General features: G+C 40.1%; 1 protein-coding gene across 4 annotated transcripts in view; it reads right to left on the reverse strand.

Annotated features, from left to right (window-relative positions):
- The window catches only part of LOC140186350 (astrotactin-2-like), a 1,795,681-nt gene that overhangs the window by 1,025,805 nt on the left and 749,958 nt on the right, over positions 1-19,918 (reverse strand). The gene's annotated exons all lie outside the window — the stretch shown is intronic.

Consider the following 19,918-nt stretch of genomic DNA (forward strand, 5'->3'; position numbering starts at 1 on the left):
TTTGACAAAATAAAAAAATAACAAATCCTTTCTACTATGATCAAAGAGGGTACCATCCATCCACTGAACTGAAAGCAAGAGAACTCAAAGCAGTAAAAAAAATGTGATGCAAGAGATCAGATGTGGTGCAGGGGCCTGGGGTCCCACGGTCGGTGGTTCGAGGGCAGCTTCTTCCTCTCTGCCATCGGATTTCTGAACAGACAATCAACCCATGTACACTACCTCAGTATTTTTTCTTCTCTTTTTGTGCTACCCATTTAATTTCATTTTTAAATATATACTTTCTTATTGTAATTTATAGCTTTTATTATTAAGCATTGCAATGTATTGCTGCTGCAAGCAACAAATTTCGCATCATATGCCGGCGATACTGTGATTCTGAACCAAACAACTCATTCAACACACTCAGGCTTTGAGCAGCATTGGTTTGGACAAGGAGTCTGAACTCTTTGGTTTACTATTATTATTATTATTATTATTATTATTATGAGTGGTATACAGTAGATAGGGTGAATGCAAGCAGGCTTTTTCCACTGAGGTTGAGTGAGACTGGAACTAGAGGTCATAAGCTAGGGTATAAGGTGAAATATATAAGGGGAGTCTGAGGGGGGGGTGCTTCTTCACCCAGAGGGGGTGTGCGGGTGTGGAATGAGCTGCCAGCAGAGGTGATGGATGTGGGTCTGATTGCAACATTTAAGAGGTTTCGATAAGTACATGGATGAGAGGGGTATGGAGGTCCATGGCCCAGGTGTTGATCAATAGAATTAGGAAGAATAACAGTTCAGCATGGTCTAGTTTATTGAGGAAGAAAAAAAGGGAAAGCAATAACAGAACGCAGAATAAAGTGGTAAATTGGATTAGTAAGTATGCAGATGATACTAAGATAGGTGGTGTTGTGGATGATGAGGTAGGTTTTCAAAGTTTACAGAGAGATTTAGGACAGCTAGAAGAGTGGGCTGAAAGATGGCAGATGGAGTTTAATGCTGAAAAATGTGAGGTGCTACATTTTGGTAGGGTTAATCAAAATAGGATATACATGGTAAATGGTAGGGCATTAAAGAATGCTGTAGAACAGAGGGATCTAGGAATAATGGTGCATAGTTCCCTGAAGGTGGAATCTCATGTGAATAGGGTGGTGAAGAAAGCTTTTGGTATGCTGGCCTTTAAATCAGAGCATTGAGTATAGGAGTTGGGATGTAATGTTGAAATTGTATAATTGTATAAATTGTACAGTTCTGGTCACCGAATTATAGGAAAGATGTCAACAAGATTGAGAGACTACAGAAGAGGTTTACTAAAATGTTGCCTGGGTTTCATCTCCTAAGTTACAGAGAAAGGTTGAACAAGTTAGGTCTTTATTCTTTGGAGTGTAGAGGGTTGAGGGGGTCTTGATAGAGGTGTTTAAAATTATGAGGGGGATTGATAGAGTTGACGTGGATAGGCTTTTTCCATTGAGAGTGGGGAAGATTCAAACAAGAGGACATGAGTTGAGAGTTAAAGGACAAAAGTTTAGGGGTAACATGAGGGGGAACTTCTTTATTCAGAGTGGTAGCTGTGTGGAATAAGCTTCCAGCAGAAGTGGTTGAGGCAGGTTCGATGTTGTTGTTTAAAGTTAAATTGGATAGATATATGGACAGGAAAGGAATGGAGTTATGGGCTGAGTGCAGGTCGGTGGGACTAGGTGAGAGTAAGAGTTCGGCATGGACTAGAAGGGCTGAGATGGCCTGTTTCCGTGCTGTAATTGTTATATGGTTATCAGCTGAAAATTGTGACAGAATATGTACTAGACACTGCCCTGCTCTCATACTTAGAGGGTGCAATGGAGTTGGCCAGATCAGGTACAACTCCACCCCACCATCTATAAGAGGCAATGTCTCAGGAAGGCAATATCTATCATTATAGTAGACTCCACAATCCAAGCCATGCCCTCTTCTCAAGGCTACCATCAAACAGAGGTACAGGGCACTGAATACCCACACCTCAGCTTCTTCCTCACTGCCATAAGGTTCTTGAACCTACCTGAAAAATCCTCACACTTCCTCAGATAATATTTACTTCTCTCTCTCACCTTGCAGTAGAGTCATGTTTATTTTGTCATGTGTAATTTATGTTAAGCACAAGTTAGATAAATTTAAAGTGTCATGTTTGTACTGTACTGTGGTGCTGCTGCAAAAAGCTAATTTTAATGACACTCTTACCCTGTGTACATACACTCAGTGGCCATGTAATTAGGTACATCTGTACACATGCTCAGTTATGCAAACATCTAACTTGCTCACCATGTGCCAACAACTCAATGCATAAAAACATGCAGGCATGGTCTAGAGGTTCAGTAGTTATTCAGACCAAATATCAGAAGGGTGTGAAAATGTGATTTAAGTGACTTTGATCGCAGAATGATTGTTGGTGTCAGTCATGGTGATTTGAGTATCGCAGCAACTGCTGTTCTCTAGGGATTTTCATGCACAAGTCTCCAGAGATTACATGGGATGGTGCAAAAAAAATCTAATGAGCAGCAGTAACTTAAATAACCACATGATGCAACAATGGTGTGCCAAAGAGCATCGTTGAATGCACAACATGTCAATCCTTGAAGTGGCTGGGCTACAGTAGCAGAAGACCATGAACATACATACACTCAGTAGCTCCTAGATTAGGTACAGGAGGTATCTGCTAAAGTGGTCACTGACTGCATGTCTGGGACAATAAATTTGAACTTGAAACTTGAAGCATTGTTGCATATATCTAAATACATTTAGCAGTTCCTACATGATAAACAGTGCTTTCGGAACACCAGTCTCATCTCTTCAGTCCTCATTTTGAAGAACACTTAAAACTTTCTCCTCTTTCCTGAAGAATTAGGGCTTATGTGTTCTGAATTTGACTTCATCTTTGCTAAAGTAGGCAAGGAACAGTTAATAATATTTCAGCTGAGTGTTATACCATGATGCTGTCATGATTTATTTGGGCTGTACAACTAATACAACCACTCTGATTAGATTATGTAAGACATTTAAAACTAAGCTGACTTAGGCAATGTATAAAACACAAAAATGAATTTCAAATTGCAATCCAGTTCTCCAAGGTGTACCAGTTAGAAAAAAAAAGATGTGCTTGATATTCTTTGAATACTAAGTGCAGATTGGGATTGTGGATGTACAATTTCTGATACAATTTGAAGAGTGTTTGTCTATATCCATCTTTACAAGAGGGTCCAATGGACAATCAATAAAGTTGCAAAAATCATATTGCACGGGCCCCAGAAGGGGTTATTTCATCTGAATCTTACCAGCAGGAAAGTGATGGGACTGGATTGAATAACATTTTGTCCTCTGCTTGATTTTATTGTCCATTGAACTGAATAGTAAATAGAAGCAGAAGGAGCTTTAAATAGGTGCCTGATCTGCTGCTGTCAGTTTCATGCCTGGTAAGATTGATTAAAGAACCTCCAAGGTGTTAGTCACAAGGTGGAGTTGTTTTCACACGTTTACCACAGAAATGCATACATTTTTATCTAAGCTTTCCATGGTCTACATTTCATAAATATACTTTATACAAGCCACCATTAATCAATAGTTTAGTGCTTACATAAGCTGCATGTAATATGTCCAGCCTTGTTCAGTCTATGACCGTACTTGCATTGGCAGTAACTAAGGTCAAAAAGTCAAATAAAATCTAGTTTGGGTCCTGGCTTCTGGGAATTAGTTAAGCTTGGAAAGAAACAGGGAGGAGAAGGTGATGTATAGAATTTTCTACCTAAGTGAAGTCATGAATTTAATACACTTTCAGTCACAGCTTCCTGTTAATAGTTAGTCTACAGTTTTAATCCCAAAAGGATTTTCAAGCAGTTACATTGCACCAATGGAACCAACACAGGCCATTCAACCCAAATGATCAATGGCAGTGCTTATGCTTCATAAGGGCATCTCAGATTCATGGAAATAACAGTATGTCACTTTTCATGATTGATGTGTTTGTCTATTGTTTGCAGGTTGCACTTCAAAATGTAGAATCATGCTGCACTTTCAAACCTGATTTAACTTTAATTTAAAAAACAGGAATTCTGCAGATGCTGGAAATTCAAGCAACACAACTTTTATGTGTGTTGCTTAACTTTAATTTAGGCCATGAAAAGAGGCACAATATATCACCTATCGGAAAGCCTATCAAAAATCAAGGTGTAGACATGAATGGCATAAATATTCTGAACCATGTTATATGTCACCCTGATAGAAACAGATAATTGGATAAAAATTAGTTTTTAAAATTGACATTACTTTCAGTGTTTAAAAAAATGAGCACTTATAGTTTATATAACCCTATGAGTAGACATTTTACGGTATACCAATGATGCTACATGTATTTTCTTATTCATCTCCAAGTGTTGGTATCACTAACAGGGACAATATTTAATCCTCATTTCTAATTGCTCTCAAGGTGTGAAGGTGATTTACCTTTACGAACTGTTGTTCAAAGTTCAAAGCACATTTATACAACTTTGAGATTAATCTCCTTAGACGTAGCCACAAAATAAAGAAACCCAATAGAACCTATTAAAATGGAATTCCATCAAACATCCAATGTGCAAACAATAAAAGTAAGCATTCAGAACCGAAGATATTGTGATGAAATTACTGTTAGATGAAGAGTTTTAGGATTAAGACCTACTGATAATGAATAAACTAGTGTAATGTGCACAGAACATAGAACAGTACAACGCAGGCTCAGAACTTTCAGTTCATAATGCATACACTGATCATGATGTCAATCAAAACGAATCCCAAGTGCCTGCATATGGCCCATTTCCCTCTATACCCTGACTATTGATGTGTCTGGCTGAATGGGTCGTAAATTTTGCAATCATACTGTAGCTGCTTCTACCACTCCTCCTGGCAGCGTGTCCTAGCCACCTTCTACTCTGTAAAAAAATGCTTGTCACACACGTTGCCTTTAAACTTTCCCCCTTTCATCTTAAGCTTGCAGTATTTAACATATCCACCCTGCGAACAAGACCCTAATTATCTACACCCTATCTATGCCTCTTATAATTTTAGATACTTCTGTCAACTTGCCCCATAACCTCCAACACTTCAGCAGAAACAATCAGCATGTGCCTAATCTCTCCTTGCAGTCAATTCACTCCATTCCAGGCGATATGCTGGTGAACTGCTTCTCCACCCTCTCCAGAATCTCCATACTCTCAAAGTCAAATTTAGTGTCATATGCATACATAAAGGTTTAAGGGCACATACATGCACGTGTATAGGTGCAATTAAAAAGCTTGCAGCAGCATCACAGGTACATTACATTAGATGCACAACTTTCACAAGAGGAACAATTATACAGGAAAAGACACAATTAGAACAGGAAACAGAGCCAATTACAGTGTAAAGTGATCATAGTTCTGCTATACAGAGGTAGCGATAAGGGCAATTCTGCTCATCATACTTCCTAGTCTTCCTGCCGGCATAATGGACCCTGTGGTATTATGTTCAATCACTCAATGAGCCAAATGCCAAACCATTAGAATTTCTTCCCAATTTAACAGTAATTTTAACTTTTATACCACAAGGAAGCTTGTTGTGCTTTCTTTCGACACATTAAGGTTTTGGTGCCCTAGTACCTTTAAACTGATTAGGTCTCCGGTGCTCTAAGTTGACCAAGGCCCCAATCCTCTCTTTACACTTACAGGGTCACTGTAAAATCTGTTGTATTACTTTGGAACATGAAAATAAAAATGTGAATAATAGATTTGTTGGGGTACTAATTGAGAATAATATCCAATGATCCTGAAAATCTGCTAGTTCGATATCCAAAGTCCCGAGCTTGCTGGATTTGCAGAGCTGTACTTGGCTTTGGGAGGTGCCATCAAAGTCATCCTGGATCCAGGATTCAAGATCCCAGAATCCATTTTGTGAACTTAACGCCAGAGGAAGAAGTGAATATATAAAGATCTGTTGGTCTGTCAATCAGGGTTACTTTGCCTGGGATAAACTACATGAATTTGAAGTTGCAATCATCTGGAAAACAAAAATAAAAACTCAAAAATAATTCTGATCAATACCTTGATGATAGCAGGAAGGTTTGTGTAGCACATACCCCTAGATATCTAGCTTCTTACCTCACCTGTCAGTCACAATTTTGATCCTGGCTGATAGAGAAACCAACAACTACTTTGGTTACTAATGATAAGGGAATCTTGCATTGAACATCAATGGATAAAGTTAAAAGCTGTTAATGGGGAAGGCATTTCCTGGCCATTGTGTTGCAAAAATGCTATTAGCTTTATGAGCTAAGGCAGAATGTTATTTGAAGCTTGTTTCCTCTGGTCAGAACTTCAATCAGAACTGAATGCTGTGTAATTATTAATGAATATCTTCAATAGTGAGTTTATCTTAGAGGAAGGGTAATTTTTGATTGAAGGTAGCTAGGCTTAGGGCAATGTCCTGATGAGCTCTGGGGCTGCAATGACTGAGCTGTAACAAAGAACCAATAGAAGAAGATGAGGGGAAAATGCTCAATTAATCACAAAACTAACCTGCTGAGACTGATTCAAATGTAGTTAAGAGTGATAATGAAATGATCTTTTAACTGAGTTTTTCAGAGGAGGAGGAAAAACTGTGGGTGGATCTTTAAGGGGTTAGCTGGCAGAGCATACAGGATATTCATCATCATCATTACATGCTGTGTCGTATGGCTTGGGTCATCAGGGTCTATCCATGACTGTGATTGTTCTTGCCCAATTTTCCCTCAGAAGTGGTTTGCCATTGCCTTCTTCTGGGCTGTGTCTTCAGAAGACAGGTGACCCCAGCCATTATCAATACTCTTCAAAGATTATCTGCCTGGCATCACATAATTGGGACTTGTGATATGCACCAGCTGCTCAAACAACCATCTACTACCTGTTCCTATGGCTTCACATGACCCTGATTAGGAGGGGGCTAAGCAGGTACTACATCTTGCTCAAGGGTGACATGCAGGCTAGCGGAATGAAGGAGCGCCTTACACCTCCTTTGGTAGATATGTATCTCCACCCTGCCAGCCAACACAGGATACTAACTTTTATTAATTGAGATATAGAGTACAAATGGAGGGAGGTGCTGTAAAATCTCTAGATATCTCAGATTGTGTCAGAGCTGGTGCACTGAATCCACTTCAGTTCACCACATTTCAGAAGGAGGTATTGGGGGCCAGCATAGAATTGATGGACCAACTGACCTCCTATTTTGAAAGAAATGAAGGTTGGGGTGGGGGTAGGAACGAAATGATATGATTGAATACCATGGACCTAGGGTGCTTTGCTTCAAGGTTAGGTTGGACAAGCTGGAGTTTTTCTCCTTGGTAAATATTTGCTTGAGATTAATGCATACATTTAGGATGAGAGAGGGATAATTCAAAGGAGATGTGTTTCACAGAAAGTCGTGGGTGTCTTGAATGCACTGGTAGGGGCAGTGGTGGAGGCAGGTACAATTTAAGCACTTAAGAAGCTGTCAGATAAGGACATGAATATGCACATATGGACATGGTGCAGGCAGATGCATTTAGCTTAAGGCTGATTTATACTTGTGTGTCAAATGCACGCCATAGGTACGGCGTAGCCACGAACCCTACGCTGTATCTACGCTGAACCCTATGCCGTAGCCTAACGCACACCTCTCCCAAAATGTAACTACATGTCACGGCGTTGCAGACCGCAAAAACTGTGATTAGTCCGCTTGGTGACATTGCACTTCCTCCTATGCTGCAATAGCTTGCTATTGGGTGACTGAAGGGCAGGGAAGGAACTCTGGCTGCAATGCTTTCCATAAAGCTTTACAGACCTCCGAAATTATGGAGGACCCTGTGCTTGATGCCAGTTTGTAGCTAGCTGCTACATCCTGTTGACTTCCACCTGAAGCTAAAACTCGAATCGTGATTGCCAGTCTCTGAGTATACTGTGCGTACACTGATGTGAAATAAATGGTTAGAGACGATGAACCAAATCATCAAATCTACCTGCCAACATCCGAAAATATTTGAAATGCATTTCCTCGTCCATGTCTCTCAGCGGCCAGACAAGCATAGAAAATTCACCCTCCTTCAGTTTCAGTTGCCATTGTTTGAAGTTTCAGTTTCAACACGAAGAAACTCAACACAGTGGCATAGAAACCCCACCGCCAACTAGCGTTTGGCGGTGAATTGCAGAGCGATGCAGACCCACCAACGCACAAGTATAAATGCTCACAATGGCATAGCCCACTTGCGTAGGCTGCGGCGTAAGCTAGGATACACAAGTATAAATCAGCCTTTAATTCCCTGAGCAGACGGGCCTGTTTCTTACTGGACTGTTCAGTGTTTGATGAACAAGATTAGACAAGGTAACCAAAACAGAATCTCATCATCTAATAGATCAAGGTTTACCTAACAGATTTTTGGGTTCGAGGTTAGAGATACAGGGCTAACAAGCAAGATCTTTGTAAAAGCATCAAGAGTTACTATAATTGGAAGGTACTACCAGGTAAACAATGGGACAATCAAAAATTTCAAAAGAACTTTGTATAGGCACATGAAGAAAGGGGAAAAAGAGCAACAGTGTTAGAGCAAAGCAATTGGACAGACTATTCCTCTACAATGACCTTGATTGACTAAATAGCCTTGTTCTCTGTTGTGTAAACACTGTTTCTCTGACACCTTTGAAAATCTCAGGCCATCAGAAAGCACTTTATAGTTAAAGAATTATTTCAGCTGTGCTATTATCATTGAAATGTCACAAATATCGTCTTATTCTACTCCGAGAATGTCAATTAATACAAAGGGAGAGTCCAAACTTGCACAAACATACCATACCTGGAAGGAAAATTCTCAGTGTGTGTTGAGCTTTATTTAAGTTCAGTCTGTTGAGCTGAATAGCACTGTTGCAACTTGCAAGGTCATCAGTCCCGTGCCGTTACAGAGTTGTACTGTAGAATTTTCCTGCTATTGTCATCCTACATGAAATGCAGAATTATAATTCAAAAAGTAGTGAATATCAGTGCACAATTCTGGGCAGAATCATTCAGCCTTTGACCTTGATTCAGCATCCACTGAAATCAGGGCTGCTCTTTCACCTGAACTGCACTTTCGCATTACAATTCTACAAATCCTTCTTGGATATAATCTATGATTAAGGTGCCATAGCCCCTCAAGAAAGAATTGCACATATTTACAGCCAAACAAGTGAAGGCTCCTCACCACAGTTCGAAATGGCCCAGCTAAAATGCAAGACAAGCCTTTCACAGAATCCTGTATTTCAGAACATGCTACAATAATAAACCTTTATCAATTCTCAGTAATAATCTCAGTAAATGTTACAATAATAAATGAATACCAATGCTGAGATAGTGACACTTACTTCCAGACACATCCATGAAACTGTTACCTAATCATACTCATTAAGAATTTTTTTAAAGTTTCAATGTGATCACTTGTCATTGGTCAAAACTCTAGAGAATGGCACTGGGCTTCACAACAATAAGGCCCCAGAATCAACAATGCAAATTGATGTGTGAAGAATCAGCTCTGAAGTGACTGCATGGTCAGAAGATCAGGACAGTAAGGGACACAACAGAGGGAGTCGAGAGCAAATGAAGTGTTGTCAACTGGAAGGGTCAGCTGCAGCGCAAAGAGTTTTGTGGAAATGATCAGTTCAGGTAGATTGTGAGGGAGCAGAATAGTGAGAGGTAATTTTGGCACCTCCTGACCTTGGGTTGCTTCTTTTCTGACATGTCTATGGGAGGATTAAGTTGTCCCAGCAAAGCCCATCTGCTGTTAATGAAGAGCCAAATGAATTCCACCAATATTTAAAAAGGAGCGCTGCACAGACAACACTGCCATGGGAATCATTCTGGGGACACAAGGGTAACTCATCCTTGAATGAGCCAGGTTTAATTTTCCATGAAACATTAACTAATTTGTGAATGGTCTTTGCCATGTTTCACTCATGAAAATAAGTTCAGTTTGGAATCACAATAACTAAAAAACACACAATGCAATTCAATTTCAGAAAAAAGTACTTGTGCACCAAGTTCCAGACCCTCTAGTAGAAATACACTCTAAAAATTTTCATTGGTATAATTTTCATTACTGTCCTTTCAGAAAGGACAATAATGCAGCCTTTTAAAAATTGCTGGCACTATCAAAGTCAAACTTATCGTCAAGTTGTTTTTTGCCTTTTTGACACAGTGCAAAAATATCATTGTCCTTTGGTTCTCCTGTGCTTTGTTGTATACAGTTTATAATCTGAGTTTAATTCATGTTAGTGACAAGTTCAATCTCCTAAATTTGTTCGATAAGAGTGTTGAGAAACACAGTAAAAATTACTAACTATACAAACTCAGCAATGAATTTGGAAACAAATATTTTCCCATTTTGGTATCAACCAGATACTATCTAAACAATGCCAATCCATCAATAAAAGCAAACCTTAATCCACTAACTTTGGGCAGAATTCAAAACCAAAGCTCTAATGCTGAAGGCTACAATGAAACAGCAGGAAATATAGTTAAGTTCATCTTGTTCATGGCACTGACCAAAAGAGTGGATTCAGAATAAATTTTTTACAAATTAAACTTCTTTTTTATGGATATACAGTAATTCAATGTCAATGGAACAGCTGCTGAAGATAATTTTTCAATGACAATCCAACAGTAATGACAATTCAAGTCACTTTTAAAATGGAAGCTTATCACCTTCGTTGACTGACAGAACTATCAAACCTTACAGGGCACGTCCTCATTTTTACCTTCATCTTTCCACAAAGATATCTGATGCCATTGTATATTGCCTTGTACTGCACTCTCTCGGCTTTTCAGCATAGCCAGTGTTTCAGCTGAACAACTTGTCAGATATGCATGGCAGTTCAATTGAGGTAATGTCAGTTTATAAGCCACAATTATCATCTTAAAACTTCAGCCCCAGTTTCTCCCCCCTGCAAGCTCTCACATGTGGCTGAGCATACAGAATTGCAACGTGAACAGGATTTGTTCTAATTTATTTTAAAGTCACAGAACCTATGTAACAGAAAATAACTTTTCAAAATCCTTTTATTGCAATAGCCAACTTCAGGAATATTAGAACAGAAATATAAATAAATGGAAGATTTGATGACTATTCCCATTTCTGGGACATCAGCACTTGAAAGATGATCACTTAGGTGAATCCACAGAACTTCTTAACCTGCTCTCAAATAAAATTTCCCCTAAAATGAAGAGCTTCAATCAAAAGCACATTCTTAATGGTATCCAATGGTCCTTGCAAAAAGCTGAAGATAAAACTATGGCCATGCCAGTATATTCCAGAGAAGAAATGTTCCAGTGATATCCAACATTCATAAAAGGTCATATTTCTGTGATCTTAATGGTATGATTTTATTTTTGTTCGCAGTACTACACGGTAAGACTTCATGAGGATTCTGTGAGATTTTTCTGTGAGGAATTTTGGATTCTGTGAATTTATGAAGATATTTGTTAAAAAAAATACAAGAATTAATAGCTAAAAGTTTATGATTCAAGATTGGTTGTTGTCAGTATAGGAGGGTATCAGAGATTGAACTGATTGTTACTCTGGATCCGATGCAGCATAAAAAAAACACAACAAGCATAAAGAACAGAATTTAAAAAATACACGATAAAAGCAATCCTATAAAACACAACTACAAGTAACTGTTATATAAATAGACTGATTACATGTGATTGTTCCCATGATTCACATACAAGGACATCTTATTCCCTCTGAAAAATATGAAGAATCTATTGGTATATCAAGCCTCAGTAAAAGTCTGTGGTTTTCTCCCATTGTCATCAATAATATTATTGACATTTTTGCAAGCTGGGATCAATGATATTCCTGAAACAATACTCCAGAATGGAAACAAAAGCACAATTGCTCACTTACATGCAGGGCAACTTCGTTACTGGCTGTGTTCCGGAAAAGACAAAAAAAACCCTCGGTGTAGCCAAAAATTGCTTGAATTCTGATCATCAAAATAGATAGAACTGGGATTGTGCTTCATCCTGTGGAATTTGATTCCACCCCAGCAGAGGACATATTCAAAAAATGATGCCTCAAAAAGGCTGCATCTATCATCAAGGGCTATTATTGCCCAGGGCATGCCCTTCTCTCATTGCTATCATCAGATAAGAGGAACAGGAGCCTGAAGACACATACTCAATATTGCAGAAACAGCTTTGTCCTCTCTGTCATCAGATTTCTGAATGGACAGTGAACCCATGAACACAACCTCACTTTGGGTGACAGTGACAAGGAGGCTCTCGAGATTTAAACTTGGCCTGGTCTGCTTCTTATAAATCCACCTCTTTTTCATGAATTTTATGGACATAGTGGGTCAGATCAGGTGAGGATCTTACCAGAGGTCATCTGTGCTAATCATGGCCTTTCTGATATTCACATTACGGTGGTTCATAGCTGGTACAATAACATATTCAATGAGATGCCACTGGTTATATTGGGGGTGCCATCAAGATGCCTTAAATTTGCTTTTCTGGTAGAAGAGAGGGTTCATTATGACAAGTCTGTGATGAGAAGTGGTACTCAATTTAAGTTGATGTTGCCCATGCCTTCCTTTCCTATGCTACCCTCCCAAAGGTTGAGGTCCTAACTGATACTGGCAATGATGTCCCCTAAGAGAATTATCTTACCCTCCTCAGAGGTGCTCAACAGTGTTGTGCCTAGGCAAGCATAGAAGGCATCTTTTTTTGTACTCATGAGAGTCCAGGATGAGAATATAAGCACTCATGACAGTTGCCATCTGGTTGTTGGCAAACACCAAATGGATCATTCTGAGACTTTAACTGATCTCCACAGGATGTTCTGAGAGCTGGCTAACAAGCTTGTTCTTTATTGCAAATCCAGCACCATGGATCCTGGGCTCATCAGCTGCCTTCCCTTTCCAGAAGAAGATGCAGCCATCCTTCTCCTCTTTCAGTTGCCCTTTGTCTACCAGACAGATTTCAACTAGAGCAGTTAGGTCTGGTACCTGCTCAGGTCTCTGCCAATGATTGCAGAAAACCAACAACAGGAATATCTGAAAGGTATCGAAGAATACTAGGGTCTCCTTATATTCACTATCCTTGATACTTGCAAAAACATTCTTGGATACAAGTCCAGAAAATATCAGGATTGGTTTAATGATAATGATATGGAGACAGAATAACTTATCTCCAAGAAAAGGAGAGCTTATTGTGCCTGGCAGAATGACATCGGTAGCAAGGCCAAAGGGGAAGCTTACTCCAGAGCCATGGCAAACATCCATCAGCAGGTGAGGAAACTAAAGAATTTTTGGTGGACTGAGGAAGCCCTGGAAATCCAGAGAGTGGCAGATTCTGGCAAAGTGAGAAGCTTCTTCAGTGCCACCAAAGTAGTCCCAAGTTACTTTGGATGAAACCCCTGCACTCAAGTGATGGGATGAACTTGCTAAAGGATTGGAAGGACATCAATGATCAATGTACAGAGCACTTTCAAGAACTTCTTAATCATGACAACACTTCTGAACCAGCGGCCATTAACCGAATTCACCAAAATTCTAGGCGAGGAAACATGTGGAACCTTCCAGCATGACAAAGATCCATGATTTCATCTGGAGCCTGAAAAGCAACAAATCCACATTCCTGATGGAATCCCTGCGGAGATCCTTAAGGAAGGTGGAACAGCACTCCTGCTCCACATACATGCCTTGCTCTGGAAGGTCTGGGAAAAGGAACAACTGTCCTTAGAACTATGGGATGCTATAATAGTCACCACATTCAAGGGAGACAAGGCAATTGTAGCAAATATAGGGGCATCTCCCTCCTTTCAACAACAGGCAAAGTGTTTGCCCATATCCTTGTCAACCAACTCCTTTCATTAACTGAAAGAGTACACCCTGAATCAGGGTGAGGTTTCTGCCAATCTGGAGGTACCACAGACATGATCTCCACACACCACTTACAGGAAAAATGTGAACAAAGGCAACCCGTATACTTGGCTTTCATAGATTTGACAAACACATTTGATACAGTCGACCACAAAACTCTCCAGCCTATATTATCAAGACATGGCTTCCCTGATAAGTACTTACAAATACTGAGGATACTGCATGATGGCATGTCAGCCACAATGCTCAGCTATAGTGGGGCTGAATCAGGACCCTTCCCTGTCAAGACAGGAGCCAAACAGGTCTGCATCATTGCACCCACTAGAATTGCCACCTTTATTGCTGCCATCCTTCACCTCATAGGCCAAGACCTGTCAAAGGGAGTCCCAATGGTAAACAGAATGAACAACAGACTTTCCAGTCTCAACTGGTTCAAATCCAAGAACAAGGTCAGCGCCACCACTACCACGGAGCTTCAGTAAGCAAGTAACAATGCCATCACAGAACACTCTGAAGAAGAAATCCATTGTATCCTGAATGCCTTTGCCAAGGCATAAAAAAAGCCCTAGGTCAGACAATCCCAATAGGCGGACCGCGGGCCAGGTCTGGACCATGAGAATCAAATGTCTGGATCGTGCCGACCCATTGGCACTTACATGAATGCACCTGTCATAACATGTAAATAAAGCGCACACTGCTCTAATTTATTTTTACCTCATCCCACACCGTACACTTGACCTACACCCCTGTAGAGCGCGTGACCTACCGTCGACCAGGAAAACCATCAGTTCAAATCTGACTGGACAGATCAGTTTTATTTTATTTTACCAGACTATGCCAATGCTAAACCGACCTGCTTAACATGCATGCAGTCCGTAGCTGTCTGCAAATCAGAAGATCTAAAGCGGCACTTCAACAGTATGCATGCTGCCAGTTTTAATGCCAACTACCCTGCAAAATTAGATCAACGCAAACAAAATATTGCAAATATGATAACATCATACAAACACTCCATTTCTACTATCTGTAAGTCAATATCTACACAAGAGAGTGCAACGACTACATCATTGCATGTGTCATGGAATCTTGCCAAAGCTAAGAAGCCATTTGCTGATGCCGAGTTGAATAAAGTGTATGCAATTGATATGGTTGGCAAAGTTTTAAGTCATGATGAGAAAACCAAGAAAACTGTTGTGGAGCTATTAAAGATGGTGCCATTGTCGGCTAACACGGCAACAAGAAGAGTAGAAGTTTTAGTGGAGGTGTGTTTTTCCAATCTACTCACAGATTTGGAGAAAGCAGAAGCCATATCACTAGCCATAGAGTCGTCCTGTGACCGAACCGATACGGAAGAGCTATCTGTGTTTGCAAGATTTTTTGATGGGAAGACCTTTCGGAAAGAGCTACTTTGTTTGCTTTCTCTGCCTGGGTGCACAACTGGGGAAATAATTTTTAACGAATTGACACAGTTCTTTGAGAAGAATGGCTTGGATGTGAGCAAAATTGTGTCCGTTGTCACCGATGGAGCTCCGTCGACGGTGGGACAACACAAGGATTTGGTAAACAGGTTTACCGCTGTTAACCCAGCACTCTTGGCATTTCATTGCATTATTCACAAATCAGTGTCGTGCACTAAACTGTGTGGGGAAATGAAAAAATGGCGATGGATACTGTGATAAGACTGGTAAAGTTTGTTTGCGAGAGTTCTAGTCTGCAACATCGCCTTTTCAGAGCATTGCTGGAGGAAATGTCAGCGGGAAACAAAGATCTTTTGCTGCATAATGATGTTTGTTGGCTGACCAAAGGCCGTGTGTTGGAGAAGGTGTGCGACCTGCACGATGAGCTTGAATCATTTTTATCCAGCCTGCAGAACCAAAAAACCCAAGGATTTAAGAGGTTTTGAATTGACAAATAGGTGATGGCACATGTTCTTTTTTTGTGTGACATCATGTCTCATCTAAATCAACTTAATCAGCAACTACAAAGAAATAACCACACCGTTGCAGACACGTACGAGGCGATTGAAGCTTTCCAGTCAAAGCTGAACCTTTTAGAGAGAGACATTCACGGGAGAAAGTTGCACTTTCCACGTCTGCAGGAGCATTGCGAGAAGAACGAAATGCAGGAGGATCCAGTGATGAAGAATTTTGTGACCAGCCTGGCAGTAAACTTCAGGGAACGATTTGAAAGCTCCTCTAAGCTCTCAGGTGACATCCTTCTCTTCCTGAGACAGCCGTTCTCCGTTTCGGCTGACTGCCAGTGGACTGCAGAGGCCAAAAGGCTGGTGCCTTCTATCGATGAGGCAACTCTTCAGATGGAGGTCTTGGAAATGGGAACATCTGATTTACTCAAAGCACAACACAAGGTCGTGGGGTGAGTGACTTTTGGATCAACGTGGTTCCCCAAGTTCAATTCAAAAACACGAGAGCTATTGCAATGCTCCTACTCACACTGTTCCCCTCCATGTACATATGTGAGTCATTGTTTTCTTCAATGAACTCTATCAAGAACCAGGACAGAAACAGACTCTTCAATGCACATCTTGGCCAGTGCCTCAGGCTTGCCATAACAGAATACAGGCCCGACATCAGAAGGATTTCCTTATCCCGTCGCTGTCACATCTCTCGCTGATTGGTGAGTGAATCAATTTATTTTTGTCCATTTGTCAATCTTATTGTGGTATAATAATATTACAACAACAATAATACTGATTATTTCATTTATAGCTGCACTTCATACTTCAAATGTTACATAGCTTAATTAAAAAGAACAAATAGATTAAATGTGAGAACAGAAACAGTGGAAAAGGCAGTACCACTAAAACTCTGTGTGGAAGAGAAGTGGTGAAGACTTGTGTTTGTTTGTCTGTGTGTGTGTATTTTAAGTCCCAGATGAGTTCTCAATGAGACAGCTCACAGTTGTGATAGCTAGAGTCATAATTAAATAGTTGGTTTTGGACTTATTTTGTTTCAAGAGTGCATTTTTTTTTCTTGTGTGACCAACACAGGCTTTGAGAATCTCAGGCCTAAATTATTACTACTAATACTACTACTACTAATAATAATGGTAATAGCAGCAACAACAACATCTTCCCATAAAACAACTTACTAGCGCAATGAAAAAAACCTTGGACATTTTGGCCCTTGGATTGGCATGCTTGACATAATTTGGCCCTTGTGGAAAACTAATTGGGGAACTCTGCCCTAGGTTTTGTTCTGAATATAAAAAGAAGTCATAGATCCTTTATCAGCCACTGCCCAACCAGCCATTTATCCAGTTCCTCATAAAAGTTGACAATATCACCCTTGAGGATGTAGACCACTTTCTCTACCTTGGCAGCATTCTCTCCTCAAAAGCAGACATCAACTCAGAGATCGACCACTGCCTGAGTAGTGCTTGTGAAGCCATGCAAGATTAAGGAAAAGAGTCTCTGAAGGCCATGACCTACAGGCCTAAACAAAACTTTTGGTCTATAGAGCAGTCATCCTTCCTACATTACTGTATGGGACTGAATCATGGGCCACCCACAGTGGACACCTGAAAGCTTTGGAACAACACCACCACAATGCCTTATGAAAGATTTTGAGGATCAACGGGATGGACAGACAATGTAACACCAGCATACTGGAAGAGGTCAATATGAACAGCATTTCCACCATGATAAAGCAGCACAAACTCTGATGGATAGGTCATGTCATTTGGATGCTAAACTCATGTCTCTCCAAACAGATCCTTTATTCCCATTTGAATGAAGGTCAGCGAGCTCTTGGTGGGCAAAGGAAATGTTGCAAAGATAACATCAAAATCAGCCTGAAAAAATTCCATATTTCATCTAAAAACTGGGAAGAAATAGCACTCAATAGAAGCACCTGGAAGAAATCTGTTCAAGACGGAGCAGCACTATATGTGAGTGACATCACTGTGCCATTTGGACACATTTCCTTTCCATCTTCACTTTAAACAACCACTTCAAGAAATGCTTGTAATCCTTCAACTAATATTTTATACCAATAGAAATCGAAACTTAAATGCTTTGAGGTTTGAAAGATTTATGCTTGCTTGTTTAAGCATAATTCATGGACTGAAAAAGCATGGCATACCTATTTTGAAATTTTTCATCCATATCCTCTCAGGAAATTAGATTGGGCAACTCCTATTACAATTCACTCTAACTTACGGTTCATTTCCCAACTGAATTTCTCATATTTGATGATGCTATCAATACACACAGCTTGTTTTAATTAGTTAGCAACAGTAAATGAATGAAAATATTGCACCGTTCAACTATCATAACTAACTTGCAATAAACTGCGAAGGGCATGTCATCATGCTGAAAATAATGAATGGTGTGTGATTTAAAGTGTCCCTCCCAAAATTCCCCAAGTGGAATACTGTTGTTAGGTTGAAACAGTCTCCCAAGAGTGTTTTATTGGGAAATAAATCAGTACTAGCATGCCTCTGTGAAAATTGAGACTTATGTGGACAGGTTGCTATTGAGATATATCTTTAAAAGTACTGACTCACTTCCCAAGGGCTAGTTTGCAGAAGATGTGGATTCTGCCTGTCTGGCACACAGCTGTCAGCTGTGGCACACACAGGTTATGTTTTAATTCTATTAAAGGAGTAAAGAATTTTTTAAAGAAATAACATCCCATTTTTATATTTTTCTATTATGCCTTGCAATTTGGCATTTGTGTGAGACACTGTGCACAGAACCAAATGCCCAAACCTCAAGTTTCCAAAAAGTATGGAAAACTTAATGAAAGTGTAAATGATGCAACTCAGTAAGTTCATTAGTGACAATGTATGCTCTCCTATTGTTCCACTTCATTTTTCCTGCTCCCTACTTCTCTGAGGATTGTCACCCTGTCGTGGTGGAGAGGCTTGTGAGTTCCTGAGATCCCGACAGCAATGTCTCCTGGAGGTTAGCCATCTGGCACCTAGCTCCTGGGGGTGTCATCCATGGCAGGAAGGTCAAGGGGGAGGTTCCAGACAAAGGACAATCCAACCAAGACCTCAAAGGGCGGAGCTGGTAGCAGGTGATGACACATCGCAATGTCAGTGAAGGCAGAGAAAGGCTGCAGCAGTGAGGGGTCCCCAGTCGTCTTGCATTCCACACCACTAGACCCTGACCCCAATCTACCAAGGGCTGTGTGGTGGCTGTACATGCATTAGCCTCTCCACATTAAAGCAGGTCACAAACAGGCATTGTCCATTAAGGGAGTAATCCCTTGTGAGAACATGATAGCTGACTCGAGTGATCAAGCTCCTACTGCAATTCAATTTCTCTCTCCCCCTCCCACCCAGGTATATCAATATATCTGATCTCTTGCAGGGTCCTGAAGGGTTGTTTGTTCATTTGATCTTAACAGTTGACAAGTTTGCTTTACACATTAGAACTCATGTGATCCAAAACAGAAAATAAATTTTGTTACATTTGCAGAGAAAACAATAAGGCTGAACTGGAAAGTTAATCATGGCCCATTGGCTGTCCTAATAAACAAGCCAATGTTGCAATCTGCTCCAGTCTCGAATATGGTGAGGTGCTCAATTAACATTAATCAATATTATTTTAGAAGTAATATTTATGGTGCATGGTACAGATAAAAAAGATGTTTTGTATATTTTCCCTCTGTGCTTTTCTTCATGTTGTTTATAATGCAACTAATTATCATGGGCACTTTAGGAAAGCTGGAAGTATTATCAAAGATGCCCAACATAGAGCCAAAGCAGAAATAGGCCCTTGGACTGCTTAAATGGGTGCTCTATCAGAGCTGGTTTTTGATCTAAAATGTTAACTCTATGTTTCTTTCTACTAATACTGCCTGACCTGCTAAATGCTTCCAGATCTTCTATTTTCATTTCTGATGTCCTACATTTCAGCATTCTGTATTGACGATCTATATTTTAAGGTGATGTAGTTTCCTACACTCAAGTAATTGGTCTAGAAAGCAGCTGCGTCTCAAGCAATACACTGGAGAAGCTCTGGTCCAAAAATATTTGACAGGCAGCTGTCAAAGCTGTCAGAAA

This window comes from Mobula birostris, chromosome 22, assembly GCF_030028105.1.
Source record: "Mobula birostris isolate sMobBir1 chromosome 22, sMobBir1.hap1, whole genome shotgun sequence".
Lineage (NCBI taxonomy): Eukaryota > Metazoa > Chordata > Chondrichthyes > Myliobatiformes > Myliobatidae > Mobula > Mobula birostris.